Source organism: Triturus cristatus, chromosome 4_1 (assembly GCF_964204655.1).
Source record: "Triturus cristatus chromosome 4_1, aTriCri1.1, whole genome shotgun sequence".
Taxonomy (NCBI): Eukaryota; Metazoa; Chordata; class Amphibia; order Caudata; family Salamandridae; genus Triturus; species Triturus cristatus.
In genome coordinates, this window is record NC_140585.1 from 1,229,993,945 (window position 1) to 1,230,021,483 (window position 27,539).

Consider the following 27,539-nt stretch of genomic DNA (forward strand, 5'->3'; position numbering starts at 1 on the left):
AGGTGATCAGGTTATTTATTTTATTTATTTTTATTTTGTTTGCACTTGTACTGCGCATCGGCTTCCCAAAAAGGGTTTCCCGGCGTATCTTTGCTGTCACAGATGGAGAGAAAAGTCTTATTTATCGAATAGCCAGGTTTTTAGCAACTTTCGAAAACTGGAGTAGTTAGGCGCATTTCTCAGTGAAATGGGGAGAGAGTTCCAGTGAGACGGGCCTAAGTAGGCAAAGGATTTACCTCCTATGCGAGTGCGCTTAAATTTAGGGATCCTAAAACGGCCCTGAGTGGCTGATCTGAGGTTCCTGGATGGGATATATGTATTTACCAGTGAGCAGAGGTACTTCGGGGCTGTGTTGGCTTTTATTTTATACATATAGGTGAGGGCTTTAAATTTCACTCAATTTTCAATATTGAGCCAATGAAGTTTACGTCGGAATGCAGAGACTGATTCCCTTTTTGGTACCTTGCATAGTAATCTGACTGCCGCGTTTTGGGCCATCTGTAGACGATGGAGGTTAGCCTTATTTGATCCTAAGTAAAGGACATTTCCGTAATCTAAACGGGATGGTTGCTGCAATTCAAATAGTAAAATGAGACACTTCACCACAAACCACTTCCATTCCTGAGGGTACGTCCACACAGCTGGGCCGCAGGGAGCCCCGTTTCCCTTCCCCGACGCGTGTCCAACCCACACGTGCCCCAGTACTTACTTCACTTTTGGATTCCTGACACCTAAACTTTTGAACGGTCGTGGGAAGATGTGTCGGAGCGGTGGGTGGTCGGCGCGCTTGCGGGGGTGAAGCGTCAACGACAACTTCTGATTCCGACGCTTGCGCGGCCCGGTGGCCTCCATCCGTCCTCTTGATCGGGGCTTGGGCGATTTGTCCGTAACCTTGGTGAGAAAATTGACAGAGGTTACGTCCCTGCCGGTGCCGTCTTGGTGCCCCCCTGTTTTGGCGCACCCTTGCATGAACTTCTATGCTGTGACTCCCATCACCCCTTGGTGTCCCCCACACCATGGCTGACCCCTTCCACTCTGCAAATACCTCTGTGCGTGTGCTGCTCTGTCCTGCTTTCTGCCTTGCCTTAGGTTGTTCGCCCGTACCTGTAGCATCCACACGTTGCACTTGACGTTAATCTGTGGGGGGTGGCAAAGACAGCGTGTTTTGTTAGGCATAGCAGCATCATGGACTCCGTCTTGAGTCACATAACAAAACGTCACCACAGAAACATGATTGAAACATAACTTTAGGGGGGATGAGGGCCAAATATACCACTACTAGGCCATCTGGATAAGTACCATATTGGAGGTTGGGGGGGGGGGCGTTGGGTGGCTGTTAAAAAGCCTACAGGGGTAACATCACCCATAACGCTGCCGCATTATTCTATTCGCCCCCGATGATAACCTCGCTGTCCTGCCTTAACTCTGCCCCCAACCAGCAAAAGCAGATTTGTTATTGCTTATGAAAATAACAATTATCTTCCTGCCTTATTAGCACCCCGAAGCTTCTTGTGGTGCTGCTGCTGTAGTTGGATTTAGTTCTCACGGTTTCCAGTAATGATACCAGCTTGTCACTGTGAGTAGACCCAGGCATTGACCTTTCTAATCTGTGAATATGAGGGAGGAGGCCTCATGTACCCAGAATGCATCAGGTGTAATAGGGTTGAAAATCAGGCACCGGCTTATACCTATTGCCTTCTTATTCAGCGAACAGTCCCCTATAAACCTACCGGTGCCACCGGTGATGGTGCACCGCAAATCAGGTGCAACTGCCCTGCCTGTGGTGGGCGGTAACACCCCCCCTTGCACCCCTGTCAGTGGTGCACTAGCACCCATTTTGGTGCCGGGGGTGGAGGGGGAAGGGGGGGACGCTAGCAAGCAGGGCGTCATCCTCAACGTCCCAAGCCCAGGCCGCTCGGGCAGCGGGCCATCCCCACCCCGCTGGCCCTGCAAACCCTCGCCAACGTGCACCAGAACACACCCAGTCCGCGTCGCGACACTGCCGGCCCTCGCGGAGCGCCCGTCTCGCCGTCAGATGCAACCCCCAAAATCGGGTGGTAGGGGAGGTGACCCCGGGGCCCCGCGCCGGGTCCTAACCCCCGTCTTGCTGCCGGGAAGCACCGGTGAAACAGGCCGTCATCACATGTCCCAAGCCTGAGCCGTTTGGCCGGCGGACACTCCCTACACCGCTGACTCAGCAAAACCCTGCTAGCATGCCCCGGACACCAATCTGCACGCGACACAGCCCTGCAGGCCAGCGCGTAGGGCCACTCTCTCCGTCAGAGGCATCCTCCGAATACGGGTGGTATGGGGGGGGGGTGAACCCGGGCCTCACGCCCCAATCCAGCTGCCAGGAAGCCCGGGCGAGGATAGGCCCATCATCATTGATTACCGGCGCATTGCTACCAACCTCAAAGCTACACGGGCCACGAGCAGCATTCCGCACAAAGGGGGGGGGGGGTCGCAGTCTGGTCACGCGGTGATATGCACTAGGCGGAGCGGCTATGCCCCTGGAACGGACGATCAACCATGGTACACCCGCGCATTGCTATTAACCCTTAAGCTACATGGGCCGCGAGTAGCATCGCGCACACAAGGGGGGGGTTTTCGCAATATAGATCGCGTGGTGGTAGGCGTTGAATGCTGGAACGAGCAACAATGTATCCGCGCCCGCCCCCAGGAACGCCGTGGATGGAAAAGCCTCCCTAGACGCGCTGCCCATCTAATCTATGCGCCTTGTCCCCCGGGACAGTCTGGGCCCGTGAAGGGAGAGATGTACCCAGAAACCGAGGGTGCGGAGGCTCGGTCCTCCAACCACGCGGCTCGACCCCCACCCTGGGTACGTCGCGCCAGGCTGCACAGCAGTGGGGCATTAGCGCTGCCAGCACCGTCGGGGCGGGAGGCGGAATGCCTGCCTAGTACGGCGCGAGTTAAACACTGAAGTGGGTGAGGCTGGCCACAGGGGAGTTCGGGACGACACTAACGTGGCCTTATTGCATCGAACCCATGCATTTGGGTTCAGGGCACCACGCAATCACTCAACCAGGTCAGCCGGTCGGTAAGGCAGGCCCGCCGGTCGAGGGCCCTCCCCCAGACCTCCGGCCGATCCCACTCTGCACGCAGGCCCTTGCCACCCCGCGGTGCCGCACGACAACACCAGGGGTGGGGGTAAATACCACTGGGACGAGGTTACCACTGGAGGCCTGCGATTGGGATCGGGGTGGAGGGGGGGGGGGGGGACTCACCATGCAATCGCAGATCCCCGACCGATGACGAGTCCAGCGAACGACGCGACACAACGGCATGACTGATGGACAGAGGCTGCCAGGAGGGGCGGGGAGGCTTATATGCCCTCCCCCCACCTGGCACACCGGAACTGACACCACTGTGGCGACTGGGCGAGTGGGCTCCTGCTGGAGCCCCCAACCACTAGAACGGGGTGAGTGGTGCCCAAAATGGCACTAAAGGGCCGCCCTCTGTATTGGCCCCCTGCAGGGGCCTCGGACAGCCTCACGCTATGCTTAGCATGAAAGGGTTGCGCAGTGGGTGTTGCGGTTTGCGGTCCACCACAACACCCGTTGATTTTGACGCTGCCCCCTATTTACAAGGGCAGCGTAAATAGGAGGCAGCGCCAAAATTAAAACCAGGGAAAACCTAGTCTTAACTTGGCAAAACGAGGAGAAATGCTTTATTTCGCCACGTTTTTGCTTTTTCCATGTGTGCTGCCTTGTGCAGCACATATAGAAAAAGCAAAACACCTTGGTTTGTTCATGTACAGGAAGGTGACCCTTCCTGCATATAAACAATCCTTTAAAAAAATGACATTTTGTAACTACCGTGTGTGCTGCATCAAGCAGCACACGTAGAAGTGACAAAATTGCATTTCAAGATTGTTTATGTGCAGGTAGGGGGACCTTCCTGTACAGAAAACAATCTTTACCTGCATGCAGACACCCTTGCACTATGGTGAAAGGGTGCCTGCGTTGGCGCTACACTGCTAAGTGTAGTGCCAGCGGAGGGGGAAATGCAAGGCTGCACCATATCCTTGTAAATATGGTACAGCCTTGCATTTTTGAAGTTGCAGAGTGAGGCGGTAAGCCATTACGCCTAACGCCTCACTTCCACTTCTTTGTAAATATCCCCCCTAGTGTTCAGCTTTATACATAATTATGGATTTGATGCATTTGCCACAGAATCTGTCATCTTCTGCACAATCTGCAGATTTTAATAAAAACGCTGTTTCTAGTTCAAACGGATTAAAAGTTACTAAAACTGGGGCAACCCGATGTCACACAGTGGAAATTTCTATGCAAAAATGGATCACCTTTCCATTGCTTATTACTGTATTACGTAAGTAAACTGGTACTAGTGGGGTAAAACCTTTGTCCAGACAGCGTTAACGTGTAAAAATGACAAAATTAGGAAGTAATACTACCACAAAACCTTCATCATTATGTCACATCATTTGCCTTTTCTTCCCACATAATTTAGTCAACTCTGCTGCATAATCTTGTCCACTAGTGCCACATAATTCAAGAGGCCCTGGTGATGGTAAAATGACATCGCCTTTGTTTTCTGCTCACACCGGTCTCGGCTGTTTTTCGGAGGAGGGGGGACGGGGGGACCAGGAAGAGATTGGGTGAGTAATACAAATGTGGCACTCCTGCTCTCTGCTCTTACAATTACCCCTGGCCATCTCCAGATACCTGGGAGTGCGCTTTGTAGAGGAGTGACGAAGGTACTCCGAGACAAACGACCTAGTGCCTATCAGTGAGAAACTAACATCTGGCGACCCGGATGGGCTTTTTCTTAGGCCTTCGGCACGCCGCTCGCGCACGCTCTGCGCTCCAGTTCCGGATGAGCTACCTGAGACGGCGGCATGGACAGATGGTCATAGCCGGCGGTTCTCTGACGGCAAATTAAAACTGCGACAGAAAGAGCTCAGAACAAATAACCCATCTAGCAAGGTAGGGAGGATGATGGTATTGCTTATAATGCACTCCTGGGCCTCCGCAGGCAGCGGAAGACAGACTGCTGGGCTCTAGCTCTGTAGAGCAATTCTCTCTCTCAAATGCTTTCTCTCTCCATGTATATATAAAGGCGTATTTTTTCTCTTCGTTCTCGGTGTCGCCTTTATCTCTCTCCCTAAACCGTCTTTCTTTTTCTTATGCCTACCAATCTTTCTTTTCAATTATCATTGTTCTCTAGTCATCCTTTCTCTTTAGATCTGTCCTTTTTTTTCTTCTTTCTCACTTTTCATAGTCATTATTTATTTTAATCGTTTCACCCAATTATTTCATTCTTTCTTTTTTCACTGTCTCCATTGTTTGTTTCTGTATCAATTATGTCTCCCTTTATTCCAACAGATATTTATTTTTTCTTTCTGTGCCATTTTCCCTCCTTGTCTCTTAACCCCTTTATCCCTTCTTTTTATAACCTTTGCTCTCCATTTGTTTTCCTTTTCTCATTTCCTCATCATCAATCTGGTCTCATCCTACACGTGTTTATCAATCTGTTCTCGACCTACGCATCTAGAGACTTTTCTTTTACTTCCTATGTTTCTTAGAGCCCTTCTCTCCCCATTTGGTCGTCTAATGTAATTTTTTTGGGTCGAGCCTACCAGACCAGACAGCCTGCTTTCAAAAGACCTGTTGTTGGGGACTTGAAGGGTCGTGGGTGGAGGTGGGGGGTTGTTTACCACAAATGTACAGGCCCTTACAGCCAGCCCTTTGCCTATCGATGGTTGGCTTTATTGTCGCTCTCCTTTACTTGTTTCTTATTTGATAGCTTTCCTTATCCACTTATCCAGCTTGTATATTGTACCTCACCTGGAGCACAGCCTCTTTACCATCCTCTTGGGTGGCGGACTTGTGTCCATCCACTGCTCACTTTTCGGGAACAGCTTATTGTGTCTTTGTTTAAGCGCTCCATAAGGGTGCATGCTTTTGCAGCTCTCTCACTCTGCTGCTCAATCTCGCCACTCATCAGCCCCCGCTCCCATATTGCTCTCTCAGTCATGCCCCCGCCCACTACCCGTTGCTTCCCCCATCTGCTCCTCCACCTGCTCGACCACCTTTTTAAAATATTTTTTAAGCATATTTTTTTATGGAGAGCCAATTAGCAAAGTTCTGCCGGCCCTCCACAAAATGCCATTGTAAGTGCTGCCCACTATCTTAGATAGGTCAATAAAATAATGATACCAAATGATGTGGGCACCATTTTCTAAGTGTGGGCATGCGTGATGCTAGAGAATGGCATGATCGCCAAGAGCAGACATGTCATCATGCCTTTTGTTTTGCCAATACTAAGTAGCACCAGCAAACAACATTGCTTTTTTACCAATGCTGTTATGTATTGGCAAACCCAGTAGGTTTCATTTTCTCATCTTCTTTCCCTTCTACCTCTTTCAGTTCATATAGATTACTACTGTTTTGCTCTCTTCCTGCCCACTTCTATGCTAGCAATCCTTGTTACCCTCTACCTTTCTATCACTTCATCTGCACCACCTTCTCTCATTTTCTCTTTACCACCTCTTCTTGTTCTTTTTCAATAAATCTATTCTTTCTCCCGGTCTATTCATTTCATTCTTCATCTCTGTCTACTTATTCACACTCTATTAATCTTTCTCTTTAATAACTCCCTCTGTATATCTTTTTTCTGCCCCTCTTTACCGCTTCTTTGTCTTATGCTCTCTATACTTTGTTTCTCTCGAGCATTCTCTTAGTTATTATATCTTTTTACTCTCTGTTTTTGATGGCCCTCCCTATCCTGTATTCCATTCCAGGTCAGCATAGGGATGTACTCTGTTGCCCTGTCAGACTACAGCCAACCATATTTAGAGACCCTCTCCTTCCTGGCTGAGATCTCTGTACCTTCAGAGGAGCTGAAGGCACTGAAGCGTTGCTGTGTGGGTGTCATGTGTAGTGCTCCCAAAACAGAAGTTTGATTTTGTAAAACAAAAGTCCCTGACACACAGAGTTTTCACCCATCTTGTGGGGACACTTTCTTGTTTTCCTGTTTGAACCGCTAGTCTTTCCCTGGGAGTCCAGAACAGGAAAAAAGTGACAATGTCCGGTTTGCCCGTGATAGGTGGATCTTCTGAAATACTTTCGAGGCAGTCAGTCTGAAGTTTCCAACAGTGCTGGTGGTAGTGGAGGCTCCTTCGACTGAAACATGACGATTCAACTTACTCTAAGTAGAGTGGGCGAATGGAGAGTTAGACGTCAGGGTACTCTCCACATCTGTGGGAGAGTACTCTGTCATTCGAGCTCCAAATATGCCAATTTATCTTCTTTCGCTGTTCTTTTCTAATATTCCTTTCTTTCTGTTTTTTTCTGGCCTTTACCTACCATCACTCTCATGTCTAGAATTTCTATCCTCCTTTTTTCTCAGTTAATCTTTCCTCTTGCTTTTCTCTCTTTACCTCATTCACCCTTTCTGCATTTTTCCAATGGTAATCCTGTTTCTTTTCTGCTTTTTCCTCTGTTTATTTTTAGGTCTCGCCTGCGTTGCAGCGCATGCACTGCTCGCTTGTGAGATCTATAGACGTTGGTTTTCTGTCGGGCTTCTCTGGAAGTGGGGTTGGTGACCGCCCTGTCTCCCTTAGGCCCCGCCCACCCAGACTGGACTCGTCGTCTGTTGCTCATCATGCTTCTCCCTTCTCACGAGGCGGTGGGCGTGTCTGCACTTGTTTATGGTGCGCGAGGAAGTGACATGAGGCTTTGACACGCAGCTAAAGTGATGTGGCAAGACCTCATCATTTATTGTGCTATATCCCTCGAGTAAGTAACCATAGAAGTATTCTGCTGAAGTGTTCAATTTGGCTAATTATTTAAAGCAGCTGTCGGACTCTCCAATTCAAAATGTCATGCAATATATATGCTTTTTTCTGGCCACACATTGTATATTTTGTAGATGTTCATATTATCTAACTAAAATAACATCTAATATCGTGCAATTATTATTCCGAAATGGCCGACATTTTCCATATGAATGAGAACGCACACGTCATCCTTCTTTTATTTCAATGCAATGAGCGACGCTGCAGCTCTCTATGGGGGAAACATCGTTTACAACGCGGGGATTACATCGCGATGCCATTACATCGCGGCTTTTACAACGCAAGTCGTTACAACGACTTGCGCTAGATGGCGCTCTAGGACAAGGAATAGTATAATTTACTATCCAACACCTTCCCTACTGTACGTAGACTGGAGTTGGAATAGTAAATTATACTACTCCTAAGTCCTATTCCTTGTCCTAGAGCGCCATCTAGCGCAAGTCGTTGTAACGACTTGCGTTGTCAACACCGCGATGTAGTGTACCGCGATGTAAATGTATGCGTTGTAACATCATACATCCCTCTGTGGTAATCTGGAGGGCCGGAAACTCACTCCACTATTGTGGCTTCCGCGCTGGGTCATACGGTGAGGCTTGTAGTCAAATATGGCGACGCCCAGTGGTTGCTGCACGTTGTTCCGCAAGAGAAGAGATTGTTTGCTAGCCTGAAGCATCAGCGCTTTCCCTGGTCGTACCTATTTTAAGGGATATAAAAAGGTGAGTGGTTGGCAGTGTCTCGTGAATTTGAGGTCTGAAAGAAATGTCTTTATCTTCAAATCATTTGCCTATTCACAGACATCAAACATTCTTAAAGTGTGGTATGGGTTTGTTCAAATTAAAAGTAAATATCTTTCACTGCGCGTCATAAATATCCAATCGGCAAACGTCACTAAATGGGCTATTGGCATTTCGAGCCAGAAAGTGTTTGCTTCTCATTCTCTCTAATAGCTTTTTATATTTAAAAAAACAGCAGTCTTGTTTCAATTTCTGCAGCTGCGCTCGCTTTTCCTAGGTGGAAGGTTTACCCTCCTCGCTGTTTGCCAGCCCCATGCCACTTCGGTGCTTCCCTCGTGTCCCTCCCTCCCCTGGGCTTTCACTTGCCACCTCCGTGGCTCGCTGTGCTCGGGCTGTGGCCTCCACAGTGCTGCGGTGGCCCGGGCTGCACTTCAAGTAAACTCCTTCCCTGTTTTCCGGCGCAGCCTCTGAGCGTGCAAAAAGAGGCCCTCACAGGAAGCAACAGCGGCATACTCAGGTGAGGCTTCCTTGGCATAGGGATGTGGGAAAGGGGCTTTGTCACCTCGACACGCCTAGCCAGCGGATGCAGTACGTAGTTGGGGGGTGCTTCTGCCAGATCCGCAGTCTCCATCGTGTCTCGCTCTTCTACACATTTTTCCTCTTCTCTACGTTCTCAAGTCCCTCTCCCTGCCTCCTATTTTCTCTCTGTTTCTCCCTCTCTCTCCAAATTCCATCTTTCTCCAACGGATGTCTGTTCTCTTTCCTTCAGCCATTCCATTTTTTTTCAGCAAGGTGGCTCAGTACTTTAAGCTAAGGTTACTACCCCATGTGGTGCGCTAAATAGGTAGCACACTGCACTGGTTGGAACTCCTTATTCTGTACTGCCGAAAAAGAGCCAAGCAGTAACACCTCATAACTAAGTGATGCCACCCCTCCCTGCCCCCAGTTAACCCACTACAGCAAATTGTCTACCTCGCTGCGAAACCCACAGGGGCTAGCCCCTGGATCAACTCTTTAACTGGAAAACATGAATTACAGGACTCAAGCCACGTTAACAGCCCTGGAAGTGCTGTTTTGCGCAGAAGGTGCGGTTCAGTTCAGTTCCGCTCCGCACCGTAAAGAGTTTAACTGTTCATGTAATCCAAGCATGGGTGAGACAAAAGACAGAGTTTGTGCATTTATATATGCATGCATGTCTAAGTGTGCACATATGCGTAGATATTTAGGAATGCCTGTGTGTGTATGCTTGTATATATGTGCATGTGTGTCAGTGTGTAAATATATCCCATTCTTGGTAATGCTGTGTATGGATGTGCATGCTTCCTCATGTGCATATCTATGTGTGCGTGTGACTATGTTTATATGTGCTCGTACCTGCATGCGTATGTGTGCATGACTATATGTATGTATGCTTATATGGTTGCATCTATCTGTGTATGCAGCTGCAGGTGGCTGTTTCCAAATGTGTGTCTGTCTATGTGTGCGTTTGTGTCTGTGTATGTGTGTTTCTTTGTATCTGTGTTTGCACGTTTATGTGTGTCTATCTGTGCATCTATGTTTATTTTGAAGGTTTTTTAATGCAATAAAAGTCCAGGGGGTTGTTTAGAGTGCTTTACTAAAAACAATAACTGTGACAACAACTTCTGGCTGCGGAAAATATTAACCTCAATAGTAGCACTTTAATACTTAAATTCAACAATCACCAACTGTACAGTGACATATTAAACTTTGGAGAGAACATGCCAGTGTCCAGCACCATGTGTCATGCCTTATTTTTTGTCTTCGTTTAAGCTGCGATCTATTTGTTGTTGTAATCTAAGATTATCCAGTAGGTTGTAGGTTATGTGTCTTATTTATAAAATACATAGTCCTCTTTAAAAACTTGTGGCTTCAGGAGAATATAATTCCATTGTTGTTACTTTTTTCCCCCAAGCAGCATATTACTCTTGTCTCCCCTCCCTTATACCTTATTTCCAATTTTCAGGTTCTACAGCGCAATGACGTCATACAAATAACAATAGCACTGTGCAAATAACATCATTCCACTACATACAAAAGTGAAAAAACATTGCGAGACCTATTGCATTGCACTCCTTTTAATGTGTCTTGCCTCCCCTTTTCCATTGCTTTTTTGGATTTACATTGTGTATTGGACAGGCTGTAAACAAAGAATGTTTTAAAGTGTTTATTTAGGCAGAGATGCTATCAGCACTGCATTGTTTGGATTACATTCTTAGTGCAGCTAGCCCAACGATACAAATAGGCTATAAATATTGCACTGTTTACAATGAGTGTTATGTGTAGGCAGGCACACACCCAGGATGGAGTACTAGATCTGAGGAAATTATTTCAAGTCAAATGTTGTATTTGTGGACTTTCTGCCATATACCTTACTGTCTGGCATAACTGTAATACTTTACCTTCATCTATGGCAGCGGGTGCTCATTGTAGAGACCGTTAGCGGCACGAGTATTCACAAATAGAGGAAGGTTGTAGTAACACGCTATGAAAGCCCTGACCCATTCTAGTAGCTTTCAGCTGGAAAACTAGATTCAAAGAGAAAAAATAGCAATTACCTCAGAGTTTTACAGACATTAGTATGGACTATCCTTGCAGTGCTTGAGACACCGTTAATTTTCAAATTTGAGTTAATCACAGACAGAATATGATAATCAAACCTGGAAGGGAATGGCAGTCAAAAAAGCACACTATGACAAACTGGGGTAGGAGAAGGGATTGACTGAGCAACGCTTATTCTGGACTCTTAGATGAGCAATGTATTTTCCAAAGCTGTGGAAGATGCAGAAATTAGCCCCCGCTTATAATCATCGCAATTCATAGTGCAGTAGAAAAAGATTTTGATTTCTAGATCATCAGTTGGAATCTTCAACCAATCTGAAAATGCCTGGAGTTCAATTTTATAGGGCCAACCCTATAAAGGCTCACCAAAGCAAGCTAGTCCTAGATGTTCACTGGAAGTCATGGGACACATCTTTGGATGGTGCCAGATTTCTGTAAGCAAAGACGATACAACCCATGACCAAAACACTTACCAAGCCCAACTGGAACTTTTAATTGTGCTTTGGGTGTTTAAGATTAACCCTCTAAGCCCAATGGAACGAAAGACGATTCATGGGAAAATAATATTTTTCTCCATTGGTTCCGACTGGAGCCTCACAAGCATAGAGAGCCATTCAATCGTAACTCTGAGATGCTTGAATACATGTGGATGAGTAACAATTCACTAGTATAAAGTCCCTAGACGTCCCATCAATGTTTATGTATTAATTGGTCTTCCTGAATTTAAGACCAGTTTCTCAGCGAATAGACTTCAGAAAGTAAAACAATTGGCAATGGAGAAAAACCCAGTAATTAAACTGGCTCATTTCGTTTTGATGGTCATAGAAAAAACCTTTGTGAACTACTAATTCATACAAAAAACAGAACACTCATTCTACTTTGTGGGGAAGAGGTCCACGATAGTCAATAGTCTTTTATATTACCAGGTAGCCAGTGTGCGTATGCCTTGTGAGCAACGTGCCAATAGGATAAAGGCTTCCGAAAGAAACACTTTGGGGCACGTGCATCAAGCCTTTTTCTATTCGCAAACGGGCCCATTCGCAGAATCAGCCCGTTTGCGAAAGGAAAAAGGCCTTTTCAGATGCATGTACCTTTTGTCATTCGCAAGTTAGGTAAACGCAATTTTTTGCGATTACCTAAATTGCGAATGCATTTAGGGAATCGCAAATTGTGATTCCCTATGTGCCGGTGTATGTAGCCTTTCCCAAATGCAAACTGTACAGTTAGGAAACACTAATTACCTTCAACTTCAAGGTGATGGTAATTTGTGCATGCTTTGAAAAATTTACCAAAATTGATTTTTCAAAGTGCCATATAGCGCACACATGCCCTTAAGGCATGTGTGTGCTTCACATGTGCACACTTACCTTTTTTGGGGGGTGCTTCAGGGGGGCCTTAGGTCCCCGGGCACCCTTGGATTTGCATTCACATTTTGCAATTACCAATTTGGTAATCGCAATTTGTGAATGCATTACCATTGATTCCTATGGGCCTATAGGCGCATAGGAATGAATGGACTCACATTAGCTAATAGCAATTCACAGTTTCTGAATCGCTTTTAGCTAATGTTAAGGAATCACACATTTTATTGCAATTCCTACATGCATAGGCATTTGCAATTACCAAATGGCGATTCCTTACAAATCGCTATTTGGTAATCGCAAATGAGGAGTTTGATGCATGTGCCCCTTTAATTTCTATCTATAAGAAATGCTAAGTGTCCCTGACCAAGGTGAAGTGCTTGAACAAGTGATGTGCCCTCTGTTTCCATATGGCTGACGAAACAGCCATGAGACTTGGGATAAAACCTTAAACCACCAATTATCTCAGGAAGCCTGCACTGTAGGTGCAATCATACCAGTGATGTCCAAAACATGACTCCTTTTTAAGAAATTTAAACTGGTTGCAGATAGATTTCAAGAAAACTTCAGACTAGCCATACCTTTGTTGGATTGACAGCATGATAAAAATTCCTTTATAGAACCTACAAAAGGGATACTGTTTGTATCTTTGCCATGAAAATAAGAAACACTCCATTAATTTGCAGGTTATGCTTTGCGGGTGCCATGATAACATTCTCTGTATCATTCCAATCTTAGTACATGTGCTCCTGAAGTGATCCCCTGGGGGAAATGATAATAGATGCTTGACCTGAACATAATATTTTGACAAAAAAGCACGGAATTAGATGCTATTTTCTTCTTTTAAAAAAAATATATACTCTTGAGAATGCATAATACACTTAAGTACTAATAAAGGCTACTTCACAATTAACTTAGGATATCAGATTTTAAAAAAAATGGTATTTGGGGAAATCAGGTCTGCATCCCATTAATACATGAGACCCAGAATACTTGTCACTACGCCGTCAAACAAGCGTCTGGTGATGCGAGTGTCCTACAGGTGATGACTCCTGGAGGTTGTTTTGGTCTCCTCCTGATGCAACCACCAAATTATAGCTTTGGTTGGGCGAGCCACTTATGGAGTGACCACAGGCATTACACAAAGAAAAGACTGGTTACAGATGGAGTGAACTGTTTACTACAACTTATTGTGGGAGTGATGGGCCAACAAGACAATACAACCATGCACTATCTTATGTCGTGGAAAACTGAAATAGGATAGGATTTTTGAGTGTAGCTTTTATGGGGAATGGTATCTTTGATATAGCAAGCGATCCCAAAGTTGGTGGAAACCCACCCCTGGCCATCGATGACCTCCCCAAGTCTGTGAGGGTGCTAAAGGAAAGGTGGGAGCACACCTCTGAGGAATCATTTCCGCGGTATTATAGGGAAGGTCAGAAAGACTTATGTAGGAGCATATCTCCCCCATTGCCCCTCTGCTGCACTGACTCTTCCATTGGCTGCCCTGGTCTGGCAAATTAGGTTTCTGGTATGGATGTACTCTAACGGAGATGTGTTCATTGTGATTGAAACACAAAGTCACTCCATTTGTCACTGACCTGCTCTGACCTTCATAGTCAATGAAGGGGAGAGGTGCACCGATAGAAGAAACATTCAGTCCTCAAACTAGTGTCTCCTCAAAGTTTCGCAATTCGGGTTTGCCTTTTTCGTAAAGGTGAACTTAAGGGGAACTTTTCTTTTCTGTGCAAGCTAGTCTGTTTTGGCTTTGCCATCATGAGGAAACATGTACATTTACCATTAATCTGACCTTACATTTTCATAATCTACTTTACAAGATTGCTTTTCTGGTCCTCCATGCCCTCTCTCTGCTTCAATAGTAGTTCAGCACCCAGAGAAACTGGCTCGCAGATGTTGAGAAGTGGCACCCCACTGGAGAGCCCAATTGTTCACAAATGTTACTAGACCTGCCAACCTGAGAATGGGGTTTTGTGGGGGTGGACAGATTGCCCTGCCCCACTGGGAGCTTTTTGCGGGTGGTAGGATCCAAGGATCTAGGAAAGGGCTATTGGTTAGTGTAGCGCAGGCCGAGTTTAACAAGGACAGGGGCATGTGGTCACCTGACACTGGTTGGAAGAGAGTCCCACTTTTTTTCAGGTAGATCAGTACATGTTGGTAGTCATAGAAAGTGAATTAAATAAAAAGTTCTAGAGGCTATTTTAACCGTGGAAGAGGCAAGCAAGGCTGATTTGCTGCAGCCGGGGGTTCTGCAGCAAGCGTGGGTGCCCCAGAGACTGAGGCCTCTGAGGATGTTAGGTCGGGGGTGGGGGGGGGGGCTGGTAGCTTGCTACCCCCCAAAGCCCAAGCTAAAGTACGGCCCAAAAGTTACAGTGAGGCGAATATGGGAGGTAGTGATCGAGGTAGGCCCTCCACACGGTGATAGTTGGACACAAACGGCTGTTCAAGGCTTGAGGGGCCCGCAGGGGGCAGGGAAGGAGCATGTGGGCAATTGGCTCAAGCTTAAAGTTGTGTTGGGCTGCCACAGACAGCTTCAGAGCCGAGGCCCATTGTGGGTGGGCTGGGCTAGCTGGCCCAAATAAGCCCTGGATTGGCTGAGAGATTTGGGACATGAGATAATGCATGTGGTAGGGGGCACAGCAGGGAGCTGCCTTACCTGTGTAGCCTGGTTTTGAACATGGTGTCCACCAGGTGGCAGGGCATAGTAGTGCAGTGTTGGAGTCAAGGACATCACAAGCCTGATTTGTCTAGTCTGCGCATGCTGGCCCCGCAACGGGGGATGGGGGGGCAAGTGAGGATGCTGGTAGCCTCCAGACAGAGCAGGGGGGATATACACACCAGTGTTTTCTTCCCTAGAAGTCAGCAATGAAGACAGGCAAGCCCTGAGGGTGATGGGGATGCAGTATGTAAAGGACAAATGTTGGATGGAGGGTGGGGTTGGGGAGGGGTGTGTGGTCAGCCAGAAAGACAGAGATAGTAGTGTAATGGGATATTAGACAAGACAGTTTGGGGGTGGGAAGGAGGGAATAGGGGGCTCGGGGAAGTGGGGGTGGGTGCCGGGGCCAAGTTAAGTTGACAGGGCAGGGATAGCATGGCACCAACCAGGTGGGCCAGATAGGCAGGGCAGGTGGCACAAGGTCGACAGCACGGGCAGTCAAGAGGGTCTAGTGAAAACCGTCAACCCAAATCCAAATAGGGAGCTTGCGTCTTTGTAAGCGGCTCTGGGACAACGGTGGACCAATAGTAGCAGGCACAAGAATGGGGCTTGGCGGTGGCCTTGCAGGATTAAGATTCATACCAAGACTGTATGAGGAGCAATTTGGAGATGGTGGTGTTGGAAATGGTGATGGTGAGGTACCTAGTATGAGTGGCGATGGGGGGATTGTCAGATGGTGAGAAGGAGTGGGTGTTGGATTATGATGAGGAGGCGGCCGAGGAAGGGAGATTGTGGAAGTCACAAAAGTGGAACATGATTTGTGGACTGTGCCTTACTGATTCGCGTCAGGGTGAAGCGATATTAACCAGAGCGTGAGTTTGGTGTTTTACAGGCAATGGGGGCTGGTTCTGGCAACCCAAGAGCGGTGTCTAGTCAGACAGGGGTGAGATCGGCATTGGAAAGGACAGCTGTAGAGCGGGCCCTGACCTTGAGGCAAGGAAAGAAATCTCTAGAGGGGGAATATAAAGGGAGAGTTGGGGCTGAGATGCAGCCCATCAGGGAGGAGTTAAAGGACCTGACTGACACAAGGCTTTGCCGATCCCAGGATGAGTATGTACAAGAACAAGGGATCAGTATGGACGTTGCGGCAGAGGGGTGCCAGAGGACGTAGAGGCCTTGGGGGGATAAGGATGTGTCACATGGCTGAGTTAGGCCCTGTAAGAAACACTGCCATTTTACAAGCACACGTTTCTTAAGTTGCCTTCTTTTCTACAGTATGACTTTTGACAAATGTTTGTTTGCACGACAGTGCAGGATTAGTTTCTCTGAAATCACATTGCTTACATTTCCACTTTGTAGGCACACTATAACGACACCTTGAACATTTAGTACAAGGCCTTAACATACATTGTGCAAATGTTGTTGTTATTCGTCCTTAAGGCGACATGGCTCTCACAGGCAGATAAACAATGACAGCCTGGTTGAGGCCTGCGCATGGAAGCATGGATGCTGGTATTATATATACACACACGAATTTCCGTGTTGAAATCAGAGGAGCACTCTGCTGTCACTGCAAGGTCGCTGTTTGTTGAAGTCTCAACCCAGCTGATTCCTGTTTTCCCTCTCAGAGGAGGGATGTCCAACTTGTGACCAAGACGGGGAATTAAACACATTCACCCACAGGTAATGGGGAGTTAGATCATCCAGTGAGGGATTTTGGCAGATCACCCACCCTAGGCAACTAGGTTAGGGAGCGCATAGTAGGAGTACTCTACACACCGTACTCATATGCCAGCATATATACACTTCTTTAGCATTATGTGGAATTGTTTATCCTTTTTACTGTTCTCATATTGCTAATCACTCTCATCTGCTTCTGTCTATTAATCAATAAAGCGCATACATTTTACACCAGAATCACAATAGTTCAATAAATATTGAAACGCCCCTTTGTATATTTCTTGTGTATCTCTTTGGTTATGCAAGAGTGAAAAGGTTATAAATCGGTTACTATGGTTCCTTGGGGAGTCATGTTTGTCATGTTCTGAGGTTACCCAATCCATTTGTTACCTTCTCAGGTTTAGGAGTATTTATGGTGGCACTTTGAGCTAGCAGGACTACATGCCAACATATCTTGAGGGGGTGCATCGAATTAGTCTGGCACCATCGCAACATTTATGTTAACCAACAAGCGCACAGTTCCTACTGAGAAAGTGGAAGCTATACAACAGATGGGGACAAGGACACTATTCGGTAAGAAAGAAAGCAAGGAAATAAAACATAAGAAACTACCGTACATTGGGATTAATAAACCAATGGGAGCCCATTTAATGCTGGCAACGAAAGAGCGCAAATCCAAAGGAGATTACATAGAGGTGTTCAAATTACTGCACAGAGAGGTAAGGGCAAAGGGAGGGCTCTAAGCAGGAGGAATAAGAGTTGTCCCTCCATCCGAGTGTGCCAGTCAACATAGGACATTAGACAGCTGCATGTTTGATTTATGAGAGTGTTTATTACGAGAAATTCCCTGAATTCTGTATGGCCCTATTTAAGTACATTGATGTGGTGATAAAGGCGCATATCACTTTTGGAGGTTGGGCTTGGGTTAGGTACAATGAGGAGTTTAGGGCCAGTTCGTCAGAGTATGCGGATGGGGTGTGGGGACAGTTTGACAATGAATTGTTTTTACAAACAATGACACCTCAGAGACCAGCTCCCTCCACGTACACAGCAAGTGGGTGGCCGGTGATATGCAAGCCCTTTCGTGGTGTCCCACCCAGTCAGGGGTGAGTGCAGCAGGTTGAGGGCAGGCAAGAACTAGTGGTGTGTGTTGGTCATACAACAGGGCACAGTGCTTGCAGGAGTATTACAGATATTGACATAAGTGCTTAATGTGTGGGTGAGGCACATGGTCACCCAATGTGGGCCTCAAAGGAGCAGTTTTAGGCAGCAGAGTGGGGCCGGGGGTCAGTGGCAGGGTAATGGCAAGAGAGAAAGGGGCAGAGGGGGACAGAATCCTTTTGGAAAAGGTGCATATGCCAGTTGATTTTGCACAGGCTTAGGCATTGGTTGACAAAGGTGGCTACTCAAAGGGATAAGAAATAGTTGTTTAATTGATTTGGGCATGGTTTTTGGTTGTGCTATGAAGGGCCGAGGGAAAGGAGATGGGCAGAAAATGTAAAGTCTGTCAAGGGCCATGAATATTTGGTTTGGAGTAAACTTTTGAAGGACGTAGGTGAAGGGCGCATGGAAGGACCGTTTGACAATTCGTCTTTACAGAAATTGAGGGTGTGCCCGATTGGTGTGGTTCCTAGAAAAGAACCAGGGGAATATCATCTGATTCAACATTTGTCCTGGCCAGAGGGCATGCCATTCAATTACATTATTTCAGAGATGTACAGTAAAGTTTGCTACGCCTCCGTGAATAAGGCCATAGAACTGGTTAATTGAGCAAGTCAAGGAGCAGTGTTGGCAAATTGTGATGTTAAATTGGCCTTTCGTTTGCTTCTCTTTCGCCCCTTTGATTTTGACTTGCTCGGCATGTAGTCTGCAGGTTTTCTCTTTGTGGACAAAGCATTGCCAATGGGCTTTTCTATTTCTTGTTTGTTGTTTGAAGTTTTGAGTTCCTTCTTACAGAAGTTGTTTTGTTATTTTGTGGGGAAGGAGATCGTGACTCATTACCTCGATGATTTCTATCCGTCAACCAGTCCGCCGCATTGTGGATGTCCTCCAGAAGTGCCTTCATGGTAAATGTTTTGGATGCCATCGCTCCTTGGATAGTATGCGCCCCAAACATGTTAGTGTCAAAGCCAGCTTCCTGCATGGCCCATCTGACCCATCTAGCAATGGTAGGGGAAGAGACTGCCTTTTGAGGCTTCCAAAGAGCAATGAGCAATTGCCCTTCCTTCGGGGCCGGAGGACCTTTTCCGTCAAAGCCTCGTAGACCCCAATACTACGAACCACACATAGCTTGGGAGAGTCTGGGAAGACTGGGTATGATACAATACGGGAATTTATTCTTCTGGATATGGAAAGTAACCGCTTCCTGGGTGTATACTCTACCTGTTATGTCCAGAGCTCTGATGTCTGACATCCTGCAACAGGACACTAGACACAGCAGTGTAGCCATTTTGCTGACATCTCCTTCCTCGAGTAGGTATTTATTGGAGGCCCGAGAGAGGAAAAGACTTAGGACCTTATTAATATCCCAAAGAGTGGAATACTTAGGTTCCAGTGGAAGGGACAAAAGCATACCCCTGAGGGGTTTTCAGACTAGATGGTGTGTGTACACCAGGTGATCTCCGATGTGGGAATGCCCTGCCGAGGTGGCTGACCGGAAGGTGTTGATGGACTTTTACGCCATGCCGTCCGAGGCCAGGGTAGCGAGGATATTCAGGATCTGGACAACATCTGTCCCCACAGGATCCAGATGTCTCTGTTGACACCAACCCAACTATAAAGACCAGGCTGATCTGTAACACTTGATCGTGTTATCAGCCTAGAATTTTGAGAGTAGTGATGTAGCTTGCCGCGAAAGTCCTGGGACTTTCCAGCTTTCCCTGTAATCCTCTTTGCCATAAGATGCAGTGTGCCAGACAGTGAGGATTCCCCTTGGTAACCTTGAGGAGACTTCGAAACAGTGGCAGACAGATTGGAGAATCCCAGTAATGTGGCATCAGAACCAGATACCACACTTGAGATCTCCACATCGGGGTCACGACCACCAGGTCCTCTTGCTCTCTCCAAAACATGCATGGACGGCCACATTATCATTGCGAATGGGGGAAAAGCATACCCCGTTTCCGTTCGCCAATCCTGTAGGAAGGCGTCCATTGCCACTGCATTGGGGTCTAGCCTCCAGCTGAAATACCGAAGCAGTTGATTGCCCAGGTGAGATGCCAAAAAGTCTACCAGGAACGGGCCTCACCTGGTCAGGAGTTCTTGGAAAACCAGTGGACCTAACACCGACAGATTCACATCCTGCTGTGGATTGCCAATTTGCTTCTTGATTATCTTTCCCTGGGAGGTGCTCTGCCATCACAGAGATGGGGTTCTCGAGACAGTATTCCCAGAAGCTCTGAGTCAAATCTGAAAGGTCTCAGGATCTCGTGACTTCCAGGTGGTTCATAGATCGGACCGCTGCTACGTTGTCCATCTTCAGAAGGATGCAGCACTAAATATTGTCTTTGATTAAACACTTCACCATGAACAAGCCTACCATTAGTTCGAGACAGTTGATATGAAGAGGTTTTTCGGCAGAGGACCATATTTAGCTGGTGGCGAACTCTCCACATCGTGCCTCCCAGCCTGTGCCACTGGCATCAGAATTGATAATCAGATTCGGTTAGGAGTCAAAGATGGTTTGCCCATTCTAGGCTTCCATGTGGGTGATCCATCAACTCATCTCTTCTCTGGCCTCGTTGGATAAGGGAAATGTCTGAGAGTAATTAGTCCTTGTCGAAGTTGAAATGTTTTTAGGCGCTGTGGGGTCCGATAGTGCACGGTTACTAGAAAGATGGCCTGTATCAAGGACATTAAGAGCCTAACTATTTGTGCAGTGTGCCTGAGGGAGTTGAACAGTTGGTCCACCATTTTTTGCAATTCGTATTTGATCTTGGTTAGTTTCTGAGAGGGAAGACTCAAGGTGGCTCTGACTGAGTCTTCCATGAAACCCAGCAAGAAAAAGGATTGTATCGAAGACAGTATGGACTTGCTCACGTTAATTATGAAACCCAGGGATTTCAAGAGGCCGACAGTTGCCTGCAATTGTTCTGACAGCTTCCTTGAGCATTGATTCATGAGTAGGATGTCATCCAAGTACATTATGAGATGCATGCCCCTGGCTTTGGGTGTTCCCCCGCCGGATTATGACCTTGGTAAAGCACCACGGTATCGAGGACAATCCGAAGGGAAGAGTCGTAAACTCAAAGGTCTGGAGCCGCCACTAAAAGTGCGGGAAGCAAATGTTTGGTGGGTAGATCAGGATCATAAGGTACACGTCCCTTAAGTCCAGGTGTACCATCCAGTCCTTGGGTCTTGGAAGGTCTTGCAGGAGATGGATACCCTCCATTTTGAAGTGGCCAAAGACCATACACTCGCTGAATTCCTTGAGGTTAATGACTGGATGTTATGCCCCATCCCTCTTCTTCACTAGGAAGAGGTTGTTGAGAAATCCGGTGAGGGGGAGGGGGATGCCCGGGATATGCCCCTTTCCAGAGCAGATCTGTGACTTCTGCATCTACTAGAGCAGCGTCTAATTCTGAGAAGGAGAAGAAGTGGGGCAGGGAAGATCTGCACAGGGATCCGCAGAATTCTATTAGGAAGCCTCAAATTGTTTGAAGGACCCAGGAGTCCAATGTAATAATCCTCCAATTGTGAGCCAAATTCTCCAGTCCTCCCCCAGTCTTACTTGTGAGATGAGGTGTACACTTACCTTGAGAGGAACTGTGGCTACCACTACCCCCAGAGATCCCTTTGGAGCCTTGTTGGCAGTGTTAGCCTCTAGTGGGGTAAAAACATTAAAATCTGACAGGGTCCTGCCACCGTCCTTGTTTGATGCTGTGACCATTGGAGGGGGCTTGATACTGGGGTTGCTGGCCGAGCCTCCCTGCCACGACCAGCTCGGTGAAAATCCAAGGGGTAAAGATTCTCTTTATGGAAGCCTGAGCCTTGTCAAGGGAATTAAATGTGGCTACAAATTTCCCTAACTTTCTTATAAATGGGTCCCCGAAAAGTCCCACTTGGAGCTAAGGCCCATTTTGGAGTTCGCCAAGTCTCCCAGTTTCGGGTCTATCTTTTTTTTTTGATAAACAAGTTTTTATTGTTTTACATGACACAACAGAAAAAACAGTGAGCCCGTTGGACCACCGTCGCACCAAAGCGCCGCTTAAACTCGCACTACCTCTTCGCCCCCCCCTGAAGCCCCCCCCCCGACCACATGCTCACAATACATTGCCTAACCATTTCCCCCAGACCCTCCGGTACTTTTTGTGGCAGCCCCTCGCTTCGTAGAGGGTTCGTTCCTGTGCCGCACACCAGTCCACTCCGTTGCCCCATTTGGCCAAACTAGGCGGCTGCGGTTGCTTCCAGGCCGCCGCAATATCTCGCTTCGCCACCATTAACGCTGTCATGAGAAACAATTTCTCAGCACGAGTGCCATCCAGGCCTTCAGTGATGCCCAGTAAGGTGTGCTTAGGGTCATGTGGCACTTCCCACCCCAGGACCTCCGTGAGATCGACTTCTATGCCCCTCCAGTACCCCCCCAGTTCCGGGCAAGACCACACCATGTGGATGAAGTCAGCCGGATCGAAGCCACAGCGTGGACAAGCTGCGTCAGTGGAGAGGCCCGCACGGTGCAGACGAGCCGGCGTGAGGTAGGCCGTGTGGAGGTAGTAGATCTGAATAAGCCGCAGTTTGGCGGAGGCCGTCACCAGCCTGGGGGCCATAAGGGCATCCCGCCAATCAACCTCGTCCAGAGGACCAACCCACTCCTCCCACCGCTCCTTCAGCCCATCCCGGGGTGCAGGGGTATTATTAACAAGAGAGCGATATATTCTGGATATGCCCCCCCTCCCCAGGTTACCCAGCATGACCTGAGCCTCCGGGGGGCTGTGGTCCGGCAGCCTAATGTCCAGTGGGGTGTGTGCGTATAGCGTGTCGCAACTGGAGGTACCTATAGAATTGGGATGAATGGAGGGAGAAGCGCGCCTGCATTTTCGAGTACGAGCACATGCGTCCCCCCCGCCAGACGTCTCCCAGCTGGGAGATGCCGAGCAAATCCCATGATCTAAAACCCTCCAATCCCACAACGTCCCGCAACCATGTCCCGTGCCAGAGGGGGGTGGCGCGCGTCAGCCTCCCAGTCCACTGAGTGTAGCGGAGCGCCGCTCGCCAGGCCAGGAAGATCGCCTTGGTGATGTCTGGGCAGGAGGCGGGGATGGGGGCGCCGTACAGGCGGTCCTGAACGCAGGAGAAACCCAGGTCTTCCAGTTCCACTCTGTAGGCCGGGTCAGACCATCCCCCCCAAACCAATCGTGAATGACCAGGAGGCGGGTGGCCAGGTAGTAAAGATAGAGGTTGGTCATACCGAGCCCCCCATCAAAGGTGGGCAGGCGGCATATTGGCAGGGCCAAACATGGCCTCCCACCACCCCAGAGAAATTTGGTGGCCAGCCCGTCCAGCTCGCGAAACCACGGCCTTGGAAAGGACACAGGGGTGTTCTGCAGTACATAGAGGAACCGGGGGAGAATCATAATTTTGTAGAGCGCCACCCTCCCCAGCGGGTTGAGCGGGAGTGTTTGCCATCGCGCCAGATCTGCCTTGGCCTTCTTCGGGTCTATCTTAATGAGCAGAGACCTGCGCCACTCAGTGGAGATGGTACAGTTAGCATTTCCTAGAAATATAATGGCCCTTTGGGCCCAGCCCAATAGGGTTTCCAGGGAGATTAGAGAGCCAGATGCCTTGGCGTCTTCAGCGACATCAAAGATCTTGAAAGGGAGTCAGAAAGATCTTGGAGCTTATCCCGACAGGGGTGTCAGGATCGGGCTATTCCTTTTTTAGGTTACCGGATGTATGTATGTATTTGGTATTTATTGAGAGCATATATCACCCTTAGGTCTCATAGCGCTTCGCCGAAAAACAGAAGCTAAAAAACAGGGCAGGGCAGAGTGTTAGAATAACCACGTTTTGAGGGCTTTACGGAATTTTTTGTGGTCTGTTACCAGGTGAAGCTCTACCGGCAGTGAATTCCATAGCTCAGGTGCAGTTCTGGAAAAGGACCGGCCTCCATTTTTTACAGTGCGGACCTTGGGGATGGTTAAAAGATGTTTACTGGCGGAGCGGAGGGTTCTATCTGGCTGGTGTTTAGTCAGTTTCTTTGCTAAATATGATGGTCCATTATTATTTTGTGTTTTGTGTATAGGGAGCCAGTGGAGGGTCTTCAGACTGGGAGCCGATGGAGATCATGGGGGGGGGGGGGGGGATTTAAGATTTAAGACCAGCCTTGCAGGGGTGTTCTGCAGAACCTGAAGCTTTGTCAAAAGTTTTTCGTTTATGGATGCGAACAGTGTATTACCATAATCCAAGCAATTAATGATTAGTCCCTGCACAAGATGGATGTATGTGGCCAAGAGAGTGGCTATCCTGGCGTCAATCTCTAGAGTTAGTGCTACTTTCCCGCCACTGATGGACATGGGCCCTCTGCCTGAAGAGAGTTCTGTATCTCCTTGTCATGGGGGTTTCTGAGCCACTCTGCCAAGTGGGGTGCATTAAGTCTTCGGGGTCTAGCATGTCCGACCGGCTGAGAGAGGAAAGAGAGGTACTGAGTGTGATGATTGTGGGTGTGGCACCCTCTAGCATCCAGAAGACTGAACTGCTTCTTTAGCCCCTCGCCCCCTAATGAAGCAAAATATGTCATGAGAGCAGCCGTAAAGGAGTGCCTTAGTGTTCCTGCACCGCGCTACAAGAACATGGTGCATAAACACCAATCAGTACGGAAACAATAAGCAAAACAAATAATATATGGCACAGAGGCCGGGTTCACTTATCTGGTGGCTGCTGGAGCAGGGGGCAGTAGTGTGTATATGGGATAATTAAGGGAGATCCTGACTGCCGATTGGTTGGACTGAAGTTCTTTTCTTTCTCAATGGCTCATGGGTAATTGAGTTTGTTGTTATTATGGTTCTAATATGGCTGCTGTTAAAAAATTAAAGTGAAGAAAGAACAGCGTAATCCTCGCCTCCGGTCCTGACATGAAATTGTATTTAATGTAGTTGAGGTGTTGTTTAGCACAACTGCTGTACTTGCAGGTCCATTTGGGGGTGCCTCAATGATTATGCAGAAAAGGGGGAGGGGGAAGAAGGGGCACCGAAAAACTCTTTGGGTTTTTCTGGTGGTAGTTGATTATACTAGTTTTAACTTTTTACAGGAAAAGTTGCTCATATTGAGACCCAGATGAGGATGCGGGGGAAAGAAATGGGAGAGTTTGAAAGCAACAAGAAGGCAACAGTGGGCATGCAGGATTTTTCTCATTGCCACCTGGGAAGTGAAGGCTGTCTCGTAAGCAGACGGCACCCAGCTGGTGTTCTCTTCTGAGGATCATTTTAAGGACTTGTTTGCTAGATTAATGGGGTGCCTGAAGGTCATCGCCTGCTAAATAAATATTAACAAACTGAAACTGAATGCAGACAAGACGGAGGTCCTGTTCTTTGGCCAGATCTCTTCCCTGCCTACAGGACTTTGGTGGCCTGCTGAGCTGGGCTCACCTCCAATTCCAGCAAAGACGGCTAGGAATCTAGGCGCCAAGTGGGACTCAGACCTATCCTTTGAAACTCAAATCCGCCATCTCTCGTTGGTCTGTTTTGGGAAATTGAAAACCTTAAAGAAATTCTTGCACCTGTTACCGGAGGATAGTCGCAGGGTAGTAGTTCATGCTACTGTGACATCTCAGCTGGACTATGCCAACAGTCTGTACCTGGGACTACCAATGTACCTGATTCACAGACTGCAGATGGTTCAAAATGTGGCAGCAAGACTTATCTGACTGGTGCCGTTCTGTTATCACATCTCCGCGCATATCAGGTTTCTTCATTGGCTCCCAGTTGCAAAACGAATAGAATACAAGTCCCTGACCTTAGCTTTTCAGGCCATGCGCAACAAAGGACCGAGATACCTCACACACAGGCTCGCTCATACCAACCTAATCGAAAGCTGAGATCTAATTCCCAGCACCTACTTTGCGTTCCTTGCTTTGCAAAAGCCGGAAGGGGAGGAAGGTCCTTCACAGTTAGGACAGCAATACTATGGAATTCCTTACTACAGCATTTGCGCATGGTGGACACAGAACCCGAGTTCAGAAAGATCTTAAAGACCTGGCTCTTCAGTCAAGGATAGCTCCTAGACCCCAGTCTCCATACCTGACTTCCGCATAGCACCGGGACACCTCAGTTTGAGGTAACTGTTTGTGCTTTACAAATACCACTAGTAGTATTATTATTATTATTATTATTATTATTATTATGTGTAAAGTTTAAGTGAGGAAAGTTGTGATGGGATTTTGGGGTAACTTCAAGCAGGGGGAGGAAGATGGATAGTTATTATTATGTATAGGGAGGCCAGGTTTAATTGTAGTATGTATGCCTGAGTGCCAGGTGTAGGAAGCTGGCTCTGTATATACCATACAAAAGTAAGGTCTAGTGTGCACAGAGTCCAGGGAGCCCCCAGAGGTATAGCAGAGGCTAAATTAGGTAGGTACTAATAGCTCTCTTTGTGGTAGTGTGGGAGAGCAGTTAGGCTTATCCAGAGGGTGTGTTAAGCATTTATTGTAATCACTCACTCAAGGTTTGATCGCACACACATTCAGAGACAGAATCCAGACCAATTGGGTAAGCATAAAAAAGGTATACTTGTATTTTATTTCTAGAACCAAGAAGGAGTTGGTATAGGTAGGCAAAATATACTTTCGATTGTTACCCTTTACACAGGAATGCAATTGGGAATGGATTTGTTGTTGTTATGGGTTGATATGGCTTTTTTAAAAAGCAGGTTATATTACACAGTAATTACTTTTAGAATACTTTTTGATTACTTTCAGATTACATTGAGTACTGGGGGCGGTATGCTTAGATACCTCACCTAAGGATCTCACAATACAAGGTAAGTACGACTTTTCATGGCTCGAGTTATACTTGCTATTTTCTCTATATAAAACAACTGTTCAACACAGAACATTTTAGGCCCAAAATCTCATAACATGGGTTCCTATGGAAGAAAAATGGTTATCAGTTTCACAGGTAAGTAAACGTCTTCGTTTTGAGGGTTAGGACCAAGGTTCCCCAAGGTCTAGCTAGGCACACAAGTTGCACAACCAGCGGCACTGGGGCGGCCGGGTGCAGGGTACAGGGGTCCTCTGAGTGCATTTTACATGACATCCCACACTGGCATCAGTGTGGGTTTAATGTGCTGAGAAGTTTGCTACCAAACTTCCCAGGTTTTAGTAAAGCCATTATGGAGCTGTGGAGTTCGGAATGACCAACTGCCAGACCATATACTCTTTATGGCTTTACTACACTTACAATGTCTAAGAATGCACTTAGACACTGTAGGGGTACAGGGCTCATGCCTCTATACCCTCACCTGAGGGTCGGTGCACTCTGCTAGAGGGGTGGCTTACCTAGGCCTCAGGCAGTAGGTTGTAGGCATGGCGCACAGGGATGTGAGCCATGTTGATTCTTCACTTTCACTTTTCTCTACACCAAAACACGCAGCATGCAATCGCAGTGTGCGGGTGTTAGACCTGGCACCTTGGCGTGAGTTTCCCTTCCACTTTTTGCTGATGTGCCTCATGTTGTTTG

At 47.5% G+C, this 27,539-nt stretch overlaps 1 long non-coding RNA gene and 1 other non-coding gene across 2 annotated transcripts in view; one reads left to right on the forward strand and one right to left on the reverse strand.

Moving 5' to 3' along the window:
* The window catches only part of LOC146856464 (uncharacterized), a 477,069-nt gene that overhangs the window by 386,364 nt on the left and 63,166 nt on the right, over positions 1-27,539 (forward strand). The gene's annotated exons all lie outside the window — the stretch shown is intronic.
* Positions 13,172-13,277, reverse strand: LOC146856465 (U6 spliceosomal RNA). Its single transcript, XR_014958927.1, has one exon. It is a non-coding gene; the product is annotated as a U6 spliceosomal RNA (small nuclear RNA).